Source organism: Canis aureus, chromosome 13 (genome assembly GCF_053574225.1).
Source record: "Canis aureus isolate CA01 chromosome 13, VMU_Caureus_v.1.0, whole genome shotgun sequence".
NCBI classification, from domain to species: domain Eukaryota; kingdom Metazoa; phylum Chordata; class Mammalia; order Carnivora; family Canidae; genus Canis; species Canis aureus.
This window is the reverse complement of record NC_135623.1, coordinates 59,371,883-59,395,263: the sequence shown is the minus strand read 5'-3', so window position 1 is coordinate 59,395,263 and position 23,381 is coordinate 59,371,883. Positions and strand designations below refer to the sequence as shown.

Below are 23,381 nucleotides of genomic sequence, written 5' to 3'. Positions count from 1 at the left end.
CATTATATCAGATTGTAACATCCATCTTGAGAGGAGACTCTTCTTTGATGGCTTTGAGGAAGCAAACAGCCAGGCTGGGAAGGTTCACATCTCAAGGAATTGAAAGTATCCTCTGGCCAAGGTATTAGGTATGTACAAATTAGAATTGTTATAGATACTTGATAGGTTGAACTATTTATTAATTGAGATGGAAACCCTTCCCAGAGCCACAGAGATAGCAGACTCCAACTCCTGCAGCACCCTTCCTCCTCCCCTTGTCACCTTCTTCCTGCCACCCTCGGAAAAAAGAATTCAAAGAAAGAAAACATTTTTTTCTACATGGTAGTGGGAGCAGCATTGCTAATCTCCTCGATGTGAGTTGTTATTTTTTGCTTTGTTTTGTTCTGCTTCCCAGGGAAAAAAATGAAAGGACATCTCTCCTTGGGAGAATCGACACATTGAGAGTAGTATAAGGGTAGACTATCAAAAAGAACCAATGTCCATCTTTGCACATTAGACTGAACAAATCCCCTTCCCACAATCATCTCCTGATCAATGATCTCCACCTCTGTTTTCTGCAGAGCTGAGACACTGCTGGCTAATGTCCTGTGCTGCTCCTGAATCTTCTGGAGTCCTGGGGCATGGTGACAGAGTGGGTGGTGTGGGTCAACTCTTATGGATAAAGTGGAATTTTGCAGTGCAAAGGAACTTGAGTTAAGAGCAGAGAGACATGAAAAGGGAAGAATTGGTGGACAAAACATGAACTTAAGGCTGGATGTAAAGACAGGAGTAAAGAAAGTGGTCATGGGGCACATGCCCTCCTTTGAAAGAACAAAAGTCTTTAAGTGTTTTCTTTCTTGAGATTCAAGGGAAAGTGCAAAATAGAATTTTAATCTCTTTCTTCTTAATTTGTATTTCTCTTTTAAATTTACTCTAAACTTTCCAGTAAGACATTCATCTCTCTCTGTAGAGACTGTGTGTTGCTTTTCAGGCTGAAAGGAATAGTATTGGGAAGAAGGAGGATGAGAACAAGTGAGAACCTCAGTCATGGACAGCTATTTTCTGGGTTTTGGGAGAGATACCCTGCTCCATTAGAGTCATCACAATTAGATTTAGACAAATGATGACAATTAGTCATCACAATTTAGAAATATTAGATTACTACCCCAAATCACAGAATTGGTGACTAAAGAACCTGGACCTAAGCCCTTCTAAATCTAAGTCCAGCCTCATACTTAACCTAAAAATGTTTTTCACTTCAACATATCATTAGAGTTGAATTGTGTCCTCCCAAAATTCCTATGTTGAAGTACCCCCAGTACCTGAGAATCTGTGTTTGTAAACCAGTCCTTTAAAAAAGTAACTCGGTAAAGTGAGGTCATATGGGTGGGTCCTAATCCAATGACCGGCATCCCTATAAGAAGAGATTAGGATACAGACACACACAGAGGAAAGACCATATGAAGACACAGGGGGGAAATGGAAGCCAAAGGGAGAGGTCTCAGAAGAAAACAACCCTCCCAACACCTTGATCACCGACTTCTAGCCTCCAGAACTGTGAGGAAAATATTTCTGTTGTTTAAGTCACCTGGTGTGTGGTATTTTGTTGTGACAGCCCTAGCAGACTAGTACACATTTTATTTGGGCTTGCCACTTTCCTGAGACAGAATGAAGACAACAAAGCAATATTCACCCTGCGGAGTATTTTTCTAGGTGATTTAGTTTTAGAAATATGTGGGAATCAACATCATAAGGGAAATACTAATCTGATCTTTGACTATGGCAACTAACAATTGATTTCTTTTCTCCTTTTTCTTTTCTGTGATTAATTTATTTTTCCTCAGCAAAAAAAAAAAGTAATTTAGCACAAAGTGCATTTTAAACACACAGCAACAGCATTATAAATCTTGCCAGTGCCCAGCCAGTGCTCCAAATCCTACTTTTACTGAAGCAAGCAGCGTATCATAGCAATGTCACACAATACAAAATCGATTCTCAGAATGTGTGTCCAAAGTATTAGTTTTATGGCTTTCACACAAACTTGGGGTGAGAATCAGTTTTTCAAAAACTGTTAGGTCATCAAATGAGAAAGGTTTGATTCAAATATATTTCCATGAAACACCTTTAGTTAGATGGAGAGAACATGTGCTTTATTCTAGGAATATAATCATTTCTGCTGCAATGCTTATTTTAAAAACGTGAGTGTTCCAACATGACTGACATGTTAGGGAACAAGTGGGACACAACATTAATTTCAAGTTTGCTTATGCACAGTCTAGTCCATAAGAAAAACTAGACGAACACAGAAAACTGTATCTTGCTGAAGAAAACTGTGGAAATACACACACACTTGCACATACTCAGATCTCTGAACATCAACCAGTTAGCATCATTCACTGCATGTTATGAGCCACATCCATCCACATCTGGTGTTGGAATCTTCTGTCCAATTTGAGATAACCCTCTTCCACCACTTCACAATAACGCACACGCCTTTCAACGCCCACTTGTATACAAGCATACTTTGGGTCTTTTTCAGGGTAAAGTGATGAATTTACCATAATATCTATGAATTTCTTAACCATTTAGTACATATAAAACTGTGCTGCCATTTTATCAGGTCCTTATCTTTTGATTCATATATGTCACTAACAAAGTTTTTGAGGGGTGTGGCCCTAGCCTCATTTTCTTGATAATCTCTGTTATCAAGCATGATTTTATAGCATGATTTTGCATAGTGCTGTGAATTTTAGGAATATATATGTTATATTAGAGCAATAATAACTGGCCCTTGAATAGACACAAATCCTGCCCTCTGGAAGTCTTTATCCATTGTTTTTCATGCTGGATAGCCCAACCTTCTGGGAGTTTGTTCTATGTCCATAATCCTCCTCAGCCAAATCTCAAGTAGATACAAGTAGTCTATGCCCTCCTTAGAGACCAACAGCTAATAGCTGTTTCCTGCCCAGGGGGATGATGCTGCATTAAAAAGAAACAATCTAGTGTACCAGAGTAGGGAAATATGACATTTCCAGCCTATGTTATAGATGCACCCCTGAACAGCGAGGCATGTTCAATTAGAAGGTGAGAAAAGCGTATCAGGCAGACATAAACATTAATTACCATAGTCACTAAAGCTGGGTGTGTGTCTTGACCCAACATCAGAGCCAAGTCTCACTATTTTATCCTGAGCTTCTTTAAATCCTTGTGATTCTCCAAGAATGTATGAGAACAAGTGATCTCATTCATGGATAATGCCTCTTCCCCTCACCTTATGCCAACTCAGCTGGTTCTGTGCTAGACTTGTCTACCTTTGTTTAAGAGGCCAGTGGAAGTCAAGACATCTTTTCTTCTAAACCATCCTGCTCCTGTAACTGGAGGTCCAGGTGTTTTTCTTTACAAACTCTACCTGTAATAACATGACTTTATTTGCCACAACACCTTCCTATTGTGCTCATAATTTAATATCCCAACCAATAACTACGTTTCTCTTATTAATCCACAAACATCTCAAAATGCAAATTGCAAATCAAGTAAAGGTGTTAAATATTAATGGAAATGAGAATGTCACAGAGCCTTGTAGAATCTTCCTTAATACAGGGAAGATCATAAAGTCCTACAACTGACAATTTGGAAACACGCACACACACAAAAATCCTTATTTTTTCATAACATTCAAAGGCCAGTGGTTCAAATTACACTGAGAAATATAACAACTTTGGAGAAGAAGAATTTATGTATTATATAAGCATATCATATGGAAAGACTTTATAATCAGAGTGCAGCATGAAATAACACTAGAAAGGAGTAAATTAAATAATTCTAATATTTAATATTATCAAACAGTGATGATTAGATCAATTCATTTCCATAGATGGCTCCACAGAGATCAGAAAGTAATGTCTTTGGGTCAGAGTATCATATTGGGGAGTTCTTATGTGGTAAGGAAACTGACAGGTTCAGAGAAAATAAGTGACTTCTCAAAATAACCCAAATAGTATTAGTCTTCAAACCTTCTTTGAGTGCTCTTTCCAATATACTATGCTGTCTCATTGGGTGGAAACTTCAGATATTGTTTCATATAGGAAGAAGCAAACTTATAGCATTGGGATCCCCAAAAGAGCATCACTACCTAGATGCTAGGCTTGAATTGTGAATTGTGAATTTTTCTTTCCAGAAATATATGCTGAAGTCCTGACTCAGGTACCTATGAATATGACCTTATTTGGAAATAGAATCTTTATAGATGCCATTAAGATGAAATGATTAAGGTGGGCCCTAATCTAATATGACTGGTGTTCTTTAAAGAAGGAAAAGGGAAAAAAATTGCCACGTAATAATGCAAGCAGAGATTGGAGAGATGTATCTACAAACCGAGGAAACTAAGGCAAACACCTGAAGGTAAGAAAACACCTGGAAGGACTCCCCTGCAGGTTTCAGAGACAGCATGGCCCTGTCAACACATGATTTCAGACTTCAGCTTCCAGAAATGTGAGACAATAAAGTTCTGCTGCTTTCAACCTCCCTACAAGCTTCCCTGTGGTACTTTGTTAAGGCAGCCCTAAGAACCCAGCTATTTTCATGTTAGAGCAGACATTGAAACCTGGCACGAGAGGATTGTAGCAGACATTGTTAGGTACCTACCTGAGATCCAACTGTGCCCCATCACTTTTCTTCCCTGCTGAGAGAACTGTGAATCTGCTCAAACCTAAATATGCATTTACCCACTAAGTACCCAGCCACTCCCGGCGAGTCCATTTCCTTTACCTGGAATTTTTTCTTCTTGCCATGAGCACATTTGCAGTACTATCCAGTGAGTTGTCTGCTGTTAAGTAAATCTGCTGTGGGGCTTCTGGGATAGTTTACTCCATCTTAAGAGGCAACATAAGATATTTCTTTGCCTTTAGACATTATAATATGTGAACAATATCTAATATCTATGCAGTTGCTTCATCCAGCTTACACGATTATTCGTGTTATTCAGCCAGGTTGTAGCTATGAAGGAAAAGCCAAAAAGAATCAGAGAGTTAAAAAAAAAAAAAAAAGAATGAGAGAGTTCAACCTGGATTCCAGACAGCATTAGCCATTGAATCCACCAAACCTGTAACTGCCTTCTTCTGGGCTTCTTGCTGTGCAACAGAGTAAGTATCTTTATGGCTTAGCTGGATTTCTGTTACTTGTTCCTGAAAGCATACCACTAGACATAAATACAAAGGCAACAGAAAGTGCTAGATGTTCCATGTCCTCATTCTTCTCTCCAAGGAAGGCAGTACCTGGGGACCCTCTTTTGGTGGGGCTCTGAAGTTCCAGAGACGGGCTGTAGTTTCTGTCAGAGGTTGCCAGTTGAATACATCAAAAGAGTATTTCTGGTTTTCAGATTATTTATTTTGTGTAAAATGTATTTGGCAAGATTTTTACATTATTTGGTAGAAGTAGCACAGGAAATGCAATAATATGTTTTGGTTTACAACAAGTGAGACCATGAAGATACTTAAGTTTTTTCAACTATTTTCATTTCAGAAACTGCCTTTGTAACATATAATGATTTCTGACATCCTCTCTCTATTCTTCAAATCCTTGTCTGATTCCCTGCATGATTCAAAACCTAAATACTATAAAAATATCAATTTGGGGAAAGATCATAGATTCATTTGGCCCCACCATCCACCTGATATTTGAATTCTCTCTGCAGTGTCCTGACTAAAAACCATTTGGTCTTTTTATTCTCCTGCTAGTGGCAGTAAACTCCCTTCAATTAGGGGAAACCTTTTCTATCTGCAGAGAGCTTTAATGTATAAAAAGTTCTTTTTTCATAGTTAAAACACCTCTTCTTAGGTATTTCATAAGTGGCCTTAATTCTATCCAGTGACACCAAAGAAAAGTTTAATTCCTCTTCAAAGTGATAGCCCTTAGTGTTCCAGGACAGCCACCTGATGAGTCAATAGTTTCACAGAGCACTGTCTTACCTACAGAAAAAAACAAATCTCCTTTCTTCCCATTGTTTTATGTAAAACTTGCAAATCACTAAGACAACAGTTGTTAATAGACTGTCCTGAACTAATTAGATATATGGCATATGGTCATATTATTCATAGACTATAGGACCTCATTATTATTATTATTATTTTGCATTTTCGGTACATTTCTCTGAACTCAAACCAATTTAGAGCAAAAGCACGTTACAAATAGCTGCCATCAAAATCAAAACGAAAAAAGACAAAAACATAATCACCACTGAGGGACTCTGCCTACACACAGCCTCCAGGATTAGATTATCTTTCCAATGTAGGCGATTAGGGCCATCCTTTTCTTTAGTCATTATAATTTAATTAATGAATTGTAAGGTTCATTGAAGCTCTTCACTATTTACACTCTCTGCAGCTAAGCTCTCAGATTCTACTTGAATATTTATATTATGCTTACATTATCTCTATATTATCTTGATAGCTTTGGCCCATAGTTCCAAGTATTTGTTAATTTTGGGGTCATGGGCCAAACACCTACATATTTACTGTCTCACACAGTTTCATTACTTTCTTAAATTTCATATACATCTATAGAGCAAATATGAGCCTCTTTATTGTTTTATTGCCCAATTTAAGTTAACCTTTTCCCCCAAGTGAAGAAATTTAATCTTTGAAAATTTAAGACCCTCAGCTGACATTACCTAAAATCTCCTTTAAGTTCTGGGAAGGTTTGAACGATGTCAGTAGATATGAGGAAGATGGTGGGGGGCTGGCGGGGAGGAACGCATCTGCTCAGGTTGTCATCTGACCATGTGGAAATCTGTTGAGCCATCTTCACGCTCATGACAACTTAGGTCTTATTGTATGCAGGTCCTGAAGTACTATACTTTGTTCCCTTCCAGAAGTCCCCTTCAGATACACTTCTCTTTCTGTGACATGCTCAACTCTTCGAGCACACAGTTCAGATTGCTGCTCCGTTGCCAATATGGAGCTCATGGACTCTGAGATAGGAGTTCATGGAATTTCTATCTGCCTGGATATAACAGGCAGCCAGAGCTATTCTATTGACATACACTTCAATCAGGAAAGGGCACACAGTTTCCCACTGGCACAACTCCCTCCACTCATCTTGGTGGGGCATGAACTCAGGGCCCAGGCACCATTTATGAAGAAGCTACCATCATCAAAACTCACATCACTATTCTTCACCCATGCCTCCTTCTCCAACCAGGAGAAGCTGTTGGAATTTGTGTTCTTCTGTGTATTTATACAAAGGCATTATCTTGTTTGAATACTTCTCTTTTTTGCAAGGTATAAACTTTAAACTCAGGAGCCAATAAAGAATACCTTTTCTCTGTTATACATTCCTTCCATATGGCAACAAACACAGGATTACCTAGCTGATTGGATGAGGGAGGTAGCATCAATAGAAGAATGGAGATATCAGATAAAAATAGTCTAGCATTTCCAAATGTTATAATAATGCTTATCATTTATGACTGATAAATAATGCTATAGAGAACAGAATTGAGAACAGAGATCTCTGGAGTATAACCAGAAACCAGAAACCTCCCTTAAAGTCAAAATAACTCCTGAATTTTTACCTATTTAAACAATTTTGACGTTCAAGAAGTTATTTTTTCAAAGATAAAAATCTCTTTTTGTATATTAAACAAATAGCTCTAATTATTTTTAGGGGACTATCAAAATTTATTCTTTCATATAATAGCTTTTATGTGAACATTACTTTGCTCACCAAGTAAGCTCACCAAGTTTTTTTTTTTAATATTTATTTTATATATTTATTTATTCATGATAGACAGAGAGAGAGAGAAAGAGAGAGAGAGAGGCAGACACAGGCAGAGGGAGAAGCAGACTCCATGCCGGGAGCCCGACAGGGGACTCGATCCTGGGACTCCAGAAACGCTCCCTGGGCCAAAGGCAGGCGCCAAACCGCTGAGCCACCCAGGGATCCCCAGCTCACCAACTTTTAATAATCCTCTTATATTTTCTAAGATTTCTAATAATAATAGTAAAAAGGTATGTATTCATAGTAATTTTAAATACATAAGTATGTATTCATAGTAATTTTTAAGTATTTAAATTTACTATATATAATAATAGTAAATGTTCCACTAATTTATTTTTCTATATCTCTGTTAGAAGACAGTCTTAGTTTAGAGTATCTAGATGGTGTTGGATAGCCTCTTCATCAACCTTTGGCTGAACTTCCTTCTTAACCAAGATTATGCTTTACAAAAGTGTAATCCTCAAGGCACCTGCATCAGAATAATCTAGCATGATCAGTAAAAATGTAGATTTCTGGGAACCACCTGAAAACTACTGAGTCAACATAAGGAGCAGGCAATGGATTCCAGATATTTACATTTGTAGGCTGCATCCTAAGTAATTTTTGTAAATGATATAGTTCCATGGAAATGTTCATTCGATTTTTTTCCATTGAAAATAATTCCCTTCAGCATAAAAGGCAAAAGTAATATGCCATTTAAGAAATATTTCAATGTTAAAAGCAGAAGAAACTATAAACATGGTTGTTCAGTTCCCAAATTTCAAAAATTGAGTTGATTTGTCCAATTAAAAAGAAAGGAGAAAAAAAAAAAAAAGAACAAGGATTAGAACACATGTATCTTAATTAGAATTCCAGTATCTGTTTAATCTTTGTAATCAATACCCACTGGTTCCAATTAGTATGAGTTTTATTTCCTTTCTCTGGAGATCAGAAATCTTTGTGTAGCTTTCACACTTTTATAAGAATCATCTTACTAGTGTTTGAGCATTCCTCTAACAACTCACTATTCATTCTTGGTTACACTCCTATAGTTTCTTCTTATAAAAGGTTTCTTTGAGGGATGCCTTCATTCATCCAAAAAGCATATTGAGAGTTTTCCCTTGGCCAAACACAGCCCTGCTTAAAGAGGATATAACCTCTGAATAAAACCTACAAAAATTCCTACATTATGAAAGGGTATAATTTATAGGTCTGTTCTCCTTTAATTAATTATGCATGTGAATTACTAATATTTAACCATATTTATACTATTCACTTTGATTTTTTACTTTTAATATACTTAGTTTTCCCAAACTTAAGACATACACCTCCCCAAAGTTTTCGGAACTTATTTATGTTTTCTACCTAGTGTCCTTCTATCCATTTTAATAGCACCTTATCTAAAAAATTCCAAAGAAATGATCATTCATTTGCTGAAATTTCAAGAGTGAAGAATAACTAACCATCAATGGTGTTATGCTACTTTATGAGAACAGAATGCTGATTAGGAGAGCACATTTTAGGGCAGCCCGGGTGGCTCAGCAGTTTAGCGCCTGATCCTGGAGACCTGGGATCCTGTCCCACGTTGGGCTCCCTGCATGGGGCCTGCCTCTCCCTCTGCCCGTGTCTCTGCCTCTCTCTCTCTCTCTCTCTCTGTCTCTCATGAATAAATAAGTAATTTTTTTTTAAAAGGAGAGCACGTTTTAGAATCAAAGACTAATAAGTTGAAAAGAAAAGGTGGAAAAATATTTACCATGAAAACATTAACCATAAAAGAAACAGAGTGATACATTAATATAAAACAAGACTTTAAAACAAGAAATATGACAAGATAAGAGAGTTATTTCATAATAATAAAAGAGCAATATGTCAGATAGATATAGTCATTATAAGTGCCTATATATGTGAAAACAGAGACCTAAAATATATGAAGTGAAAAATGACATTTAAAAGGGGAATATATAACTCAACTTTACAACTAGAAATTTAATATTCTGTTCTCAGGAAATGGTATGATGACTAGAAAGAAAATCAGTAAGGATATAGAACTCTTGAACAGTATTATCAACCAACTTGACCAAATTTTCATATATGGAACAAAAATGGGACATTCTACCCCACAGAAAACAGAACACTTTTGTTTTGTGCACATAGAACATTCTCCATTATAGATGATATATGAGGACATAAAACAAGCTTAAATACATTTGAAAAGACTGAAATCATACAATGTATGTTCTCTGTCTACAACTGAATCAAATTAAAAGTTAGCAACAGAAAGAAAATTGTAAATACATAAAATATTTAGAAATTAAACAACCCTTCTAAATAACTTAGAGGCTAAAGAGGAAATCAAAAGGAGAGATAAAATAAAATGTAATTACCTGAAAAAATATAATATAAAACTATATTGGATGAAGCTAGAGTAGTGATTAGAGGGAAAACTATATCATTGAATGTTTATATAGAAAGGATGAAAGATGTAAATCCATAATCCTGGTTCCATTCTAAGAACCGAAAAAAAGGAAAGTAAATCTGACCCAAAGTATCAGAAAGGAAATAAATATCAGGCCAGAAATCAATGAAGCTGAAAATATAAAAGCTAGGAAAAAGTAAAAAATAGGAATAAAACAGAAAGGTAATTTTTTTTAAATCTACAAAATCAATAAACTGCTGGTGGGATAGATTAATCATTAATATAAATATGAATACCCTTCATTGAGCTTCAACTATATTACATATCCAATCTCTTAATTTGGAGGAATTAGTCAGATATTACAGGTGCCACTGAAGAATTCTACATATGGTTCTTAAATTTCAATAAAATGATCTAAATAAGCAGAACTGATTAGATCGAGGGAATCTATAAAGCTCTATAGGAACTTTGGGAGTTGTGTTCTAGAGGCTTCTGGCTACCATAATAAAACTTCACTGACTCCTTCCCCTTCAGAAGTGTAAGCAGTGTATACTACAGAATTAGAAAAATAAATCCATAGTATTTGTCTGAAGAACAATTCAGCTCCCTGTGAACCCAAACCTATGAATACGCTTATAATAATGCAATAAGTTCAAATGAAAACTTTACTGTAATATATTTCCAGTTCTTTGACAACTACATGACTTACATTTTAATCCAAACTCTTACTAAGACTAAAATATTTTAAGCTCTTTCTTGATTTTACCAAACTGAGTAACAAAGAAAGAAATAAATGAAACTTATTTCAAATTGATTTGAGTTCACAGTACATTAAAGTCCCATTAAAGGAGCCATAAATGGAAAGTAATTTATTCAGTATATGATTGACTTGACATGATCACTTGCCTTTAATTTTTCACATTATCCTTGCTACAAATAGGAGGACTATCACAATTTTAAAGTCTTAGGCAAATATAAGATTGATTTTAGTATAAGATAGTAATGATACATAGGTAAAATTTACTAAACACTATGTGACCTTAGCATTACATGCCTATTATTTCATATAATATTCACCAAAAACCTATGAGATAGGTATTCTTATTATCCCTTTTAAAAATAAGAGAACTGAGGCACAGAAAGATTAAATTGCCCAAGATCAGCAAGTAGAAGTGATAAAGAATGGAACTGAGTATAACCTCGAGGGAAATTCTGTAACGTAGGGTGGCCTAGAGTTCATTAATATACCAAGAGAAACACAGTGTACTCTAAATTAAAACATGAAATAAACACAATATATCATTTAGTGGTAGTCTCACATTGCCAATTCTGTGGTAAGCCCCTCAACAAAGCCACAAATGCCCTTATGACCCCACAAACAAGCTGACTTATGAATGACAGAGAAAGTATTTACCTGTCCTATCCTGTGCTCCATTTTGCCCAGGCTTCTCTGGAAGCTAGCTGCTTGATCAAAAAAAAAAAAAAAAAAAAAAGTATTTTAGTTCAGATATAATGGTCATTACTAAATCCATTGCAGGTTACACAAGGGTTTTCTAAGTCTCAAGATAAAGTACTCAATATGCATTACACAGATCTCAGGCACTTGATGGCAGGGCAATAGTGTTCCAATTTGCCACCATTTACTTGAATTAAAATTAAAACTGAATTGAATTATTCAGTTTTTCCTGAGTGAATAAATGAAATGAGTTTTAAGACTGAACTCCAGTGTGATATAATGAAGTGAGCATGGACTTCAAATTACAAAATCTAAATTTATTCTTTTGCTCTGATAAACACTGTTGTCACCTTGCAGAAATCACCTTTCTGAGCCCAAGTTACTCACCTACAATTGTAAAACCTATGTCTGCCTAATAGGGTTCATAGGGTTGAAATGAGATGGCCATCATGATGCTTAGCAGAGAGCCTGACGTAGCAGGTTTCTAAATAAGTAACCTGTAGTAGTCTTTTTTTTTTAATGATTTTATTTATTTATTCATGAGAGGCAGAGATGTAGACAGAGGGAGAAGCAGACTCCTCAAAGGGAGCCTGATATGGAACTTGATCCCTGCACCCGAGATCATGCTCTGAACTGAAGGCAGATGCTCAACTGCTCAGCCACCCAAGTGTCCCTGTAGGAGTCTTATTAATCACGTTTCTATCAAAGAACAGATTGTGCTCAAATAAATTAGGATGCATTTATTTTTAATATTTAACTTACTTTTTTCTGAAACAAAGTTATATATGCACTTTTAAAGTGACAATTATAGGGTATACAGTGACAAATAAGTGACTCTATTCTTTTTCCTTTACCTGAAAATTCCCCTCATGGGGACCAACAGTATAAACTTTCAGAGACATTAAATGAATATGAAAGAATATATGCAAATCCTCCTGTTTAGTGCAAATGATACCCACTGCTTGATCTATACCTTATTTTTTTCACTTAATTTTATATCTTGAGGATCACTGAATATGCATGCTTTTGGGTTTTGGAAGGATCTAATAAAGAGCATGTCTCTTTCTCCCCATATTCCTAAACCGATTGAGATATGACAAGAATCACCAGATAGAGACTACAAGAACCAATTTTAATACTGATGAAGAACAAGAAGACTTAGCTTCATGCGAGAGGCAAAAGGGCTTGCTAATAACCTCTTCCCCAATAGGGACCTAGGAACAGTTGACCCAAGGGAATGTTGAATTCCAAGAGCAGACACAGACCACAAAGTGCCCCTCCCACTCCGAGTGGAGGTAAAAGGACTAAACTAGTTGCCTTTTTTTTTTTTTTTTCAGTTTAGGTGAGTCTATTTTATTTCCTTCTATTGACTATGGCTATAATGAATATCCTCGACTATAGATATATTCTGAGATATGAAAATAAAGAGTATTTGCTTGTTACATTTTGGTAGATATTACTCAGGATGAGAAAAATATTAAAATGCATGTACAAAAAGACACTCATTTCATCTTCATTAAGTCACCAAAATGTGGTGTTAGTGTCCTGCAGTCACAAGACGGGATTGGAAACCATGTGCCTCTACAATCTATCCAATACTTCCTGTTACACATGGAAACATGCTTTCAGGACAGGAACGTGACAGTACTCCTTGGCACTCCCACATCAATAGCCAGAGGGACATCATAAGGTCTAAGAGATAAGCTCCCAGGCCTGTCAACTTTCAGACAACTCATTTACCCAAAACCCAAAAATCTTTTGCTTAAAAGCAGCATCTTGTTTATAGACACAAATAGCAGGATCCTAAATCTGGCAAACATAACCAAAAGGGGAATGAAGTCTCTAAGAACAGCAGTGGCTTGTGAGTAAAAACACACTAATTATTCCTCTGTAGCAACAATTGTAGAAATTCTGGTTTGTGCCATTCAGGCACCCCGCAAAGGAGGCTGTTGGGAACAGATTAATCACAGTAGCTCAGGACAATTAGACCCTTAGTTTAAAATGGAGAGCTGCAACCACAGATGGAAAGAACGGCACATACCTGAGAGATATTTTGAGGTAAAATTGATAGGACTTGTTAAATGACTAGCTGTGTGGGCTGAGAACATCAAGGCTGCCTGGGTGTGAAACTGGATGATGGTACTTAGAAAACATAGGCAAAGAAGAGGTTGAGAGTTTTGGTATTGGGCTCATCACCTTGAAGTGCTCTTTAGACATTTTTCTGATGTGTATGATTTCCTTAATTTTGATCTTTATTTAAGAGACAGTCCAGTAATTCCTTTGAGTTAAGATGTCAAGAGGTTCTAGATCCATCACGTAATTTTTGAGTGCTCTTGAGCAGGATTGTATGGCATACAATGTCAAAAGCCCATGGGGAAGGAAGACCTCTAAAGCCAAGTATCTATAGATTCTTGGCAACAGCAGTAGTAATAGGACTCCTCCACTGATAATACCCGGTAATTTGAGAGAAAAGAGACAGAACTGAATAAGGATTGCAACAAGAGAATGATTTGACCTAAATTATATAAGTCTAGATCAAAATGTAACACCTTGGTCAAATGTACATTTTGACACAAACTTTAAAGTTATGCCTGTGGTACCACAACTTTTACATTATCACAGCAACATTTTGTGGGGCATCTGGGTGGCTCAGTGGTTGAACATCTGCCTTTGGCTCAGGGCATGATCCCAGGATCGTGGGATTGAGTCCTACATCAGGCTTCCCACAGGGACCCTGCTTCTCCCTCTGTCTATGTCTCTGATTTTCTGTGTGTGTCTCTCATGAATAAATAAATAAAATCTTTTTTAAAAAAGAAAGTAAGAGTGTTTCTGTTGGTTATGTCATGATCCTGAATCACTTAGTGTTTAAAAGCATCAAAATAGATATACATTCACTTTTACAACATACCTCTAGAAGCCATCTGCACTTTAATAATTTAATATTTTCAATTAATGCCTAAAGACTTTTAAAAACTTCCTGGCTATCACCAAGTTAAATAGATCAATGATATAACAGGATAATGCAATTTGTTTTCTATTGGAAATGCATTTTAGGGATCCCTGGGTGGCGCAGCGGTTTGGCGCCTGCCTTTGGCCCAGGGCACGATCCTGGAGACCTGGGATCGAGTCCCACGTCGGGCTCCCAGTGCATGGAGCCTGCTTCTCCCTCTGCCTATGTCTCTGCCTCTCTCTCTCTCTGTGACTATCATAAATAATAAATAAAAATTAAAAAAAAAAAAAGGAAATGCATTTTATTCTAAGAGTCCAAAATGTAAAAATATTTTCTCTTGCTCGCCTTTTTCAATGCAAAAACTGACTACTCTTAAAGGGGGGAAAGAGTACTTCATATAAATAAAAAATCAGGCAATTAAAATAAGAAGTAAACTTATTAAATTTTCCAAGGGCAAGTTTAATGAAAAGGTTGCTAATTATAATTCAAATAAGAATTTAAACTGTAGAATGGTATATCCAAAGGTAAAAATAGCTGGCTGACACAACAGAAAAACACCAAAATCTCAGTACCATAATAACGTAAAGGCTTAATTCTTGCTTCTGCAAAGTCTATGACAAGTCAGGAAACCCTCTTCAATATAAATCCTATGCCACATAGAGTACGTGGTCTCCCAGGTCCCAGGGCCATGGGGAGGTAGAAGCAGCTCAGTAACTCATAAACACTTTGGCTCAGAAAAGATCTGTGTCATTGCATTTCCATTTTGTTTTTCAGAATTAGTTAAATAAACCTCATATAAATGAAAAGGGGGCTGAGAAATGTATAGAATTCATAGATATTTGATGATTATTAGTTATCTGATCTTTGACATGGTGATTTTTTCCCCAGTGTATCCAGACATCTTCAAATTTCTGTCTGGAAGTTTTTATTTTGCATTCATTCCACCTACAGAAGCACTTCCTATATTATTGCAAAATATTTATGATTCTCCACCCCCAATCTGTTTATCTGAAGTGACAGCTTGGCCAAAGTCCCATCAGTTTTCAAGAGTATCCATAATGGTGACTATAGGAACCTGAAATTTATAGCTCTACTACAGTATCTGACAAAAAAATATTTGCCAAGAAATTACAAGGTGCCTGGCTGGCTCAGCTGGTAGAGCGTGTGACTGTTGATCTCAGAGCTGTGAATTCAAGTCCTGTATTGGGTGTAGAAATTACTTAAAAATAAAATCTTAAAAAAAAAAAGACATTTAGGTAATTGTTAAATACTTCCTAACACACTTGTTCTGGGGACAGACTTCTTTTTCTTTCTAAAGAAAATGTAATTTGTTCTAGGATATTAATTCTATGCATTTCACCTCTAATAACGGTCAAGTAAGCTCTTGATGACTGATCCTCCTGGACAACAACTATACATACTAGAATAATGATAAAAACAACTATGGAAGTTCTCTAGAAAGCAAAGAAGAAGAGGAGCAAGAAGAAGAGGAGGAGGAAGGGAAAGGCAGCAGCAAATTTTAGAGGGGAATTACAACTTGGAGGAAGGGAGCAGAGCTGGGTACATTTTCCATTTTTCTTTTAGGGCTTCTGCTCTGAAGGGCCTTCAGAATCTGTGCCAGGAAGGATGGTTAAAGATGTAATAGAAAATCCACTATATTTCTTGGTTGAAGAGCCAGAAGGCAAAATTTGGGGCAACCGCAATTACTGGAAAATGAGAGGCAAATTCCCAAAAGAAGACAGGCAGAGAGAGGGAGCCTAAAATTCTGAATATAAACTGCCAAGTCCCTGGCTGATGCCTACACTGTGTTTGTGTCAGTGTCCAATTGCTACGGCCAAGACTATAAGAAGTGAACTGAGATATATGCTGCTGCCCAGGAGTCAGTTTGTCATTTGAAACAAACCAAATTAATTGTTTAGACAAACAAAAAACTGCACTCATTTGGAGAGATACAACATAACCCAAAATATTCACAATATAACATTTACAAGTTGAAGTTAATCAATGTATCAAGAAGTAGGAAAACACAACTCATCCTCAAGGAAAAAAAACAATCAACTGACACTGATTCTAGGTGGTCCAAATGTTAGAATGAGGAGACAGAAAGTTAAAGGCAGATATTAAAACTATGCCCAAGGATGTAAAAGAAATTATGTTTCAGAGAACTAAAGGTTAGAAATGTAAACAGTAAAACAGAAAACCTTAAAGAAACTAATAACATTTCTAGAACTGAAAAATACAATGTCAAAAATAAAAAGTATTCAGATAATGAATGTAATAGCAGAATGGAGATGACAGACTCTGTAAACCTGAAAATCTATCAATAGAAAGTATACAATCTGATAGAGAAAATATTTTAAAAATAGACTCTCAGTAATTCGTAGGACAATATCAAAATGTCTAACATAGGTGCAATTGGAGTCTCCAATGGAGAGGGGTGAAAGAACAAGGCAAAAAATATCTCTGAAGAAGTTCGAGCCCAAAATTCCCCAAAACTAGTGAATAATAGGAATTTACATATTTGAAAATTTCAGTAAATGTCCATACAAAGAATAATATTCCTAATTATGTGATAAACTTTTGAAAAGCAATAATAAAGAGAATATCTTGAAAGCTCTCTGAGAAAAATCACATGTAAATATGGAGGAACAGTTATTATTCTAATGGTTGTAAAACTGTCACGAAAACAATACACACCAAAAGAGAATGAATCAACACCTTTAAAGTGATGAAAAAAAAGTTACCAACCCAAAATTCTATACCCTTGTGAAGAGAGCCTTCAAAAATGAAGAGGGAAAATTTTTCAGTTAAAAGAAAACTTTTTTTTTTTGTCTCCAGCACATAATCTATGTAATAAAACATATATTGAAAAATAGATGGGAAAAATTATACTATACAAACAGTAAGATTAAGGAGATCAGAATGTGTATATTAAAATTAGATAAACTGGGATCCCTGGGTGGCGCAGTGGTTTGGCGCCTGCCTTTGGCCCAGGGCGCGATCCTGGAGACCCGGGATCGAATCCCACGTCGGGCTCCCAGTGCATGGAGCCTGCTTCTCCCTCTGCCTGTGTCTCTGCCTCTCTCTCTCTCTGTGTGACTGTCATAAATAAATTAAAAAATATATATTAAAAAAAATAAAATAAATAAAATAAAATTAGATAAACTGAAAAAATATCAAGACAGAGATAATTATCAGAGATAAGGAGAAATAATTCATAAAAGAGTTAATTTATAAGAAAGACATAAGTATAAATAGATTTATAGCTAATAACATAAACTAAAAGTTCATGAAGCTAAAATTGACAGAAATTAAAGAAAAAAATAGATAAGTCTCTATTAATGATTATAAATTTTAGTGGCCCTCTCAAAAATTGGAGGAAGGACCATGCAAAAAAGAAAAACAAAACAAAACAGTAAGGATATAGATCTGAACACTATCAACAACATTGATCTAATTGATATTTATGGAACTCTACTGAATAAAAACAGAATGCTTATTATTTGCAAGTGCTTATAGTATTTTCACTAAGATAGGTCACATGTTGGGCTAAAGAAAAGTCTCCAGAGACTGAAAAAGGACGAAAATCCTGCAGAATATATGCACTGGTCATAAAGGAATAAAATTAGAAATCAAGAACAGTAAAATCTCTAGAAAACTTAAAATATTTATAAATTAAGCTTCTACATAATTCATGGATAAAAAACTCATAAGTGATATTTAAAAATTTTTAAGCAAATGAAAATTAAAGTACAACATACAAAAAAGATTTTGTTCTTGTTAGTGTTTAGAGAGAAATCTACCGCTTTAAATTATTAGAAAAAAAAGACTAAGGTATATTAATGACCAACGTAAATAGAAGGAAATAATAAAATGTAGAAACTAGTCAAATAGAAAACAAACAATAGAGAAAATTAACAAAGCCCCAAATTGATTCTCTGAAAAGATCAATTTAATTAACTTTTAACTAGATGGATTAAGAAAAAAAAGAGAGAGAAGCAGCACAAATTACCAATAACAGAAAAGAAAATGGAGTCACCACTGCAAATCCTATATACATTAAAAGGGATTTAAGAAAATGTCATGAACAACTTTAAGCCATCAATTTTGATGACTTAGACAAAATGTACAAATTCCTTGAAAAGTATAATTTATCAAAATTGATGCAAAATAAATAAGTAAATCTGAATAGCTTTACAACCAGTAAAGGTAATTAATTTATTTTTATCACAAATCTTCCCATAAGAAAGCTTTAAAGCCCATTTGCTTTTGTTGGTGATTTCCATTAAAATGTTTATGAAAGAAATCACACCCTTCCTATTCCTCCAGAAAATAGAGGAGGTAAGAATTCTCATCTCATTTTATGAATCCTGCATAACCTTATTACCAGAACTTGATAAAGAAAATAATAGTGGGACACCTGGGTGGCTCAGCGGTTGAGCATCTGCCTTCAGCTCAGGGTGTGATCCCGGAATCGCAGGATCAAGTCCCACATCAGGCTCCCTGCATGGAGTCTGCTTCTCTCTCTGCCTGTGTCTCTGCCTCTCTCTGTGTGTCTCATGAAAAAATAAAATCTTTTTTAAAAAAGAAAATGATTATTAGTATAATAATTGATGAAAATAGGTGCAAAAATCCTTAACAGTATATTAGAAAATTAAATCCAGCATTTATATAAAATAAAAATTATTATTAATAATCTGCAGCCTTTGCCATTTATTTATTCAGCAAATATTTACTAAAAACAGTAATTGCAACAAAAAGCTTGCTATAACAGAGGAACACCTGGAGTTCATTCAGTTACAGGTTTGAAGTGTCAGGAGCACCATTTTCTCCTTAACCTGACTCGTTTACATTTAAAAAACACGACCAGCAGTTTTTAGGTGTATGTTGTGATCTGACAGGTGCTTTCATTTTCTTCTTCTGCCCCGAGGCACAAGCATATTGCTCATAACAGGGCTTCATTTTGATGGAGGTCTTCCTTCTTTAGGAAGAGGTTAAATAGTCATGTGACATGTGTCACCACCAGGGCTTTTTAGAGGTGAATTCAAAGTTCTGTTATCCTCAAGGACTTTAAAATTGAGCCTCTTTCTCATAAAAATACTTTACACCATCTGATGTATTTTCTGGATAAACTAATTAGAGACATCCTCACCCATATTTCATGTACTAACTGTCAAATATCTTGCCACATAAGAATAATCGGTAACTTTTGTGTTCTATCATATATGTAAATTGAATTAAAAACTACATGATATAAAAAAACTAGATGATAGCCCAAAATACTTCCTTTTTATTAATATTTTCCTATTTAAAAGCCAGGCCAATGTAAACAAAGACATGATAATCGTGATCATAATGGACAGCACAGTTTATTTTTCCAACTTGAAACTATTATTGATGAAGGATTCCAAAGGTGATGATAATTGTGCCCTACATGACTGGAATAGTCCATCCCATGATGCTCTATAATATTTTTAAAATAAAAACCATACCTGAATGACATAATTTATGTTAAACTATTATACTTCTTATTTTGCTTTTTCCTGCAGCTCTTTTACCTTGTTCTGTTATAGATGTGCACATTACCTTGTTTGTTCCCACAAAGGCAGTTTTCATCAAAGCAGGAAGTGGCCTGAAAGGAAAAATCCCCACTCTCTCTGCTTCCCGGATATTTAAAAACCATCCATTATTCATGGGCCCCGGATTAATAAAATCGGGTCTAAAAACATTTCTGACTTGATACAGGGACTGTAACTAAATTGATGGTGCAGTGACCAAAAAGGTCATGGATCATGCAACTGATCCAGTGAAGGGAATTTAGGACTCTGAGATCTGAATTTTCCAGAAGTTGTACCAGTCTTAAACGTGTTGCTTCACTATTGTATTCTGGCATTGTTCTCAGAATAGTAGGTATGATAGTTGGTATAGGATATAAAAACATTTCTTGTTTATTTTGCCTCAGTGCCCAATTAAACCAGGGAGAATTATATTTCCTTTGGACTACCTCTAGGATTCAACCCCAGGACTTCTCTCCTTAGTGATCCCCGTTTTTATCTCACCAGGCTTCACCCTTCTCCCAGCAGGTCCCATCTCTGGTCATATAGACATTTTCTCCCTTGTTCATTGAAAATTGCTCTACCTTCTCCTTTCCTGGATTCCTCAGTATTGGTAGGAGATTCATGGATAGTTAGTAAGCATAAGGATGTACCCACGATGGTGGCATTTTACCTGAGAGAGGTCAGTTTTATACTGTGTTATCTGTCCTGTGTAACAACACTTCAGACAATGTGATTCAGCACATGTGAACTTGACTTTCTTAGATGGAAGGAGAAAAAAAAAAAAGAAAAGCGACTTTCCCTATAAAGAAAGAGTGGCATCTGAGGATATGTTTAGCAGGGTGTCTATTGCAAAACATAACTAATGGCTAGGCATTCCTATTCATTAGGATAACATTTGCAGTGCTCTTTTTGAAATCTGCTCCCTTTGTGTTGCGTGTGGTCATTAGTCACACTTGAGAAGGCAAGTGCTCTCTTTATCTTGCTGTGGCGATAGAGACCGTATACCATCCGATCCAACCTCTGTTTTATTTTTTTTATTTTATTATTTTTTTTTTTTAATTTTTATTTATTTATGATAGTCACAGAGAGAGAGAGAGAGAGGCAGAGACACAGGCAGAGGGAGAAGCAGGCTCCATGCACCAGGAGCCTGATGTGGGATTCGATCCTGGGTCTCCAGGATCGCGCCCTGGGCCAAAGGCAGGCGCCAAACCGCTGCGCCACCCAGGGATCCCCAACCTCTGTTTTATTAAACTACCGATTTCACTCAGCACATTTAAGGTTGAATTTTTAAAGGAGAAAAAGATACAAAGTGGAAGAGAGTAAAGACCAGGTTTAAACAAAATGAGCAGAGTACAAACACAAAGCACAATAAATTCCTTCAAGTATGAGCTCTGGAAATAACCTTTAAGAGAGTCACAGATCATGTTCCCTTTAAGTGCAGTTCAAATTGTGGAAGAATTTTCTATCACAACTGCAATCTAAACACTCTCCATGCCTGGAGAGTAAGCAGAAAAACACGGTGCATTTCAATTATAAATTTACCGAATGTTTACTTCATGAGTATCAACAAATTTGAATTAAGTCATTGAGTGCACACCATAGCATTAATCATTTGACAAGGATAATTCATCAGCTAAATTATCTTCCCTTCTCCCAGAGAACTTCGATTCATTCCACTAAGAACAATGCCAAGTTGATGTGCATGCTTAAAAAGTTTTATCTTTGGGGTTTTTTTTTTCAAGATTTTATTTATTTATTCATGAGAGACACACACAGAGAGAGCGAGAGAGAGAGGCAGAGACACAGGCAGAGGGGGAAGCAGGCTTCCCGCAGGGAGCCTGAGGCTGGACTCCATCCCCGACCCTGGGATCATGCCCTGAGCCAAAGGCAGATGCTCAATCGCTGAGCCACCCAGGAATCCCGTAATCTTTGTTTCTTATTCAGAAAAGGGAACAAAATCTCTGATCCTTTCATTTATTCTAACGTTTACATCTGGATGGATGGGAAAAAATAGGACCTATATCATGTTTTACTACTTTGCGACTATTTAGTCTAACACAAACATTCTATCATGGCGCACCTCTGCTTCTTCCCCTCCAAGTAAACCCACTAGAGTGTTCCCAAGCCCTGTGTATCAGGAGCAGTTTGTTGTAACCTGTCTTTGCCTCACCTCTGTAGGTGAGAATTGCACTTGACCCTCTCACCCCTACAATGCAACCAAAATGCTTTGTACCCCTGTGTTCCTTACAATTTCCGGCCCCTTGGGATCTATCCATGCTTCTTCTGCCAAGACTGCATCTCTTCTCACTTTTTCTTCCCAACCAGTATGGCCTCATAATGCAACGTTGAGTACAGCTGAAGTGTTTCCTTGTGCTCCCTCCCAGGTAAGACGTGCTCTTTTATGCTGGTCTGTGAATTCAACATATATGCTCATTATTGCATTAGTAATACCTATTTTTATATTTGTGTTTGCATTTGATTTAAATCCTGTTTTCCTTGTTAGAATGTTAGCACATCAAATGCCAGATATATATGAGCTGTTAATAATTTTTCATGAATTCAGTAAGCATCTTAGAGCTAGGAAATGCGGAGGTGAAGAATCATTAATTTTGTCAACAAAAAGGCATTTTAATAGCTTAACTTGGGATCCCTGGGTGGCTCAGCGGTTTAGCGCCTGCCTTCGGCCCAGGGCATGATCCTCGGGTCCCAGGATCGAGTCCCGCATCGAGCTCCCTGTGTGGAGCCTGCTTCTCCCTCTGCCCGTGTTTCTGCCTCTCTCTCTCTCATTCTCTCTCTCTGTGTGTCTCAAATAAATAAATAAATAAATAAATAAATAAATAAATAAATAAAATCTTAAAAATAAAAGCTTAACTTGTGTTTTTAAAAGTATTTATTGAATATCTTGTGTGTATGCACAAAGAGCTTAGAATTTTAATTAGAGAAGTAACATAATCAGTTTTATATTTTTCAAGGGCAATCACATTTCCCTTCCTAATTATCTCCCAGACACTATGCCAGTTGCTTGGGAAAAAAAAGTGACTAAGACATGATATGCTCTATTAAAGCACGGTGATGATAGTACAGTAGTGGTTATAGACCTCTAAGCAGTTAATTAAAATATAATATGATGTGGAATAAGTCAAAAGAATGAAAGGCACAGCATAGGGAATATAGTCAATGATATTATAATAGTGCTGTATGGTGACAGGGCAGCTACACTAGTGATGATCATAACATAACATATAAACTTGTTGAATTGCAATTGTA

General features: G+C 36.2%; 1 long non-coding RNA gene across 2 annotated transcripts in view; it reads right to left on the bottom strand.

The window, feature by feature from the left end:
* The window catches only part of LOC144281678 (uncharacterized), a 74,770-nt gene that overhangs the window by 11,472 nt on the left and 39,917 nt on the right, over positions 1–23,381 (bottom strand). For both annotated transcript variants that reach the window (XR_013350106.1, XR_013350107.1), the window contains exons 5-6: positions 11,565–11,611; positions 4,747–4,974 (exon numbers count right to left, since the gene is read on the bottom strand). This is a non-coding gene — a long non-coding RNA (uncharacterized LOC144281678). The remainder of the gene's footprint in view (positions 1–4,746; positions 4,975–11,564; positions 11,612–23,381) is intronic.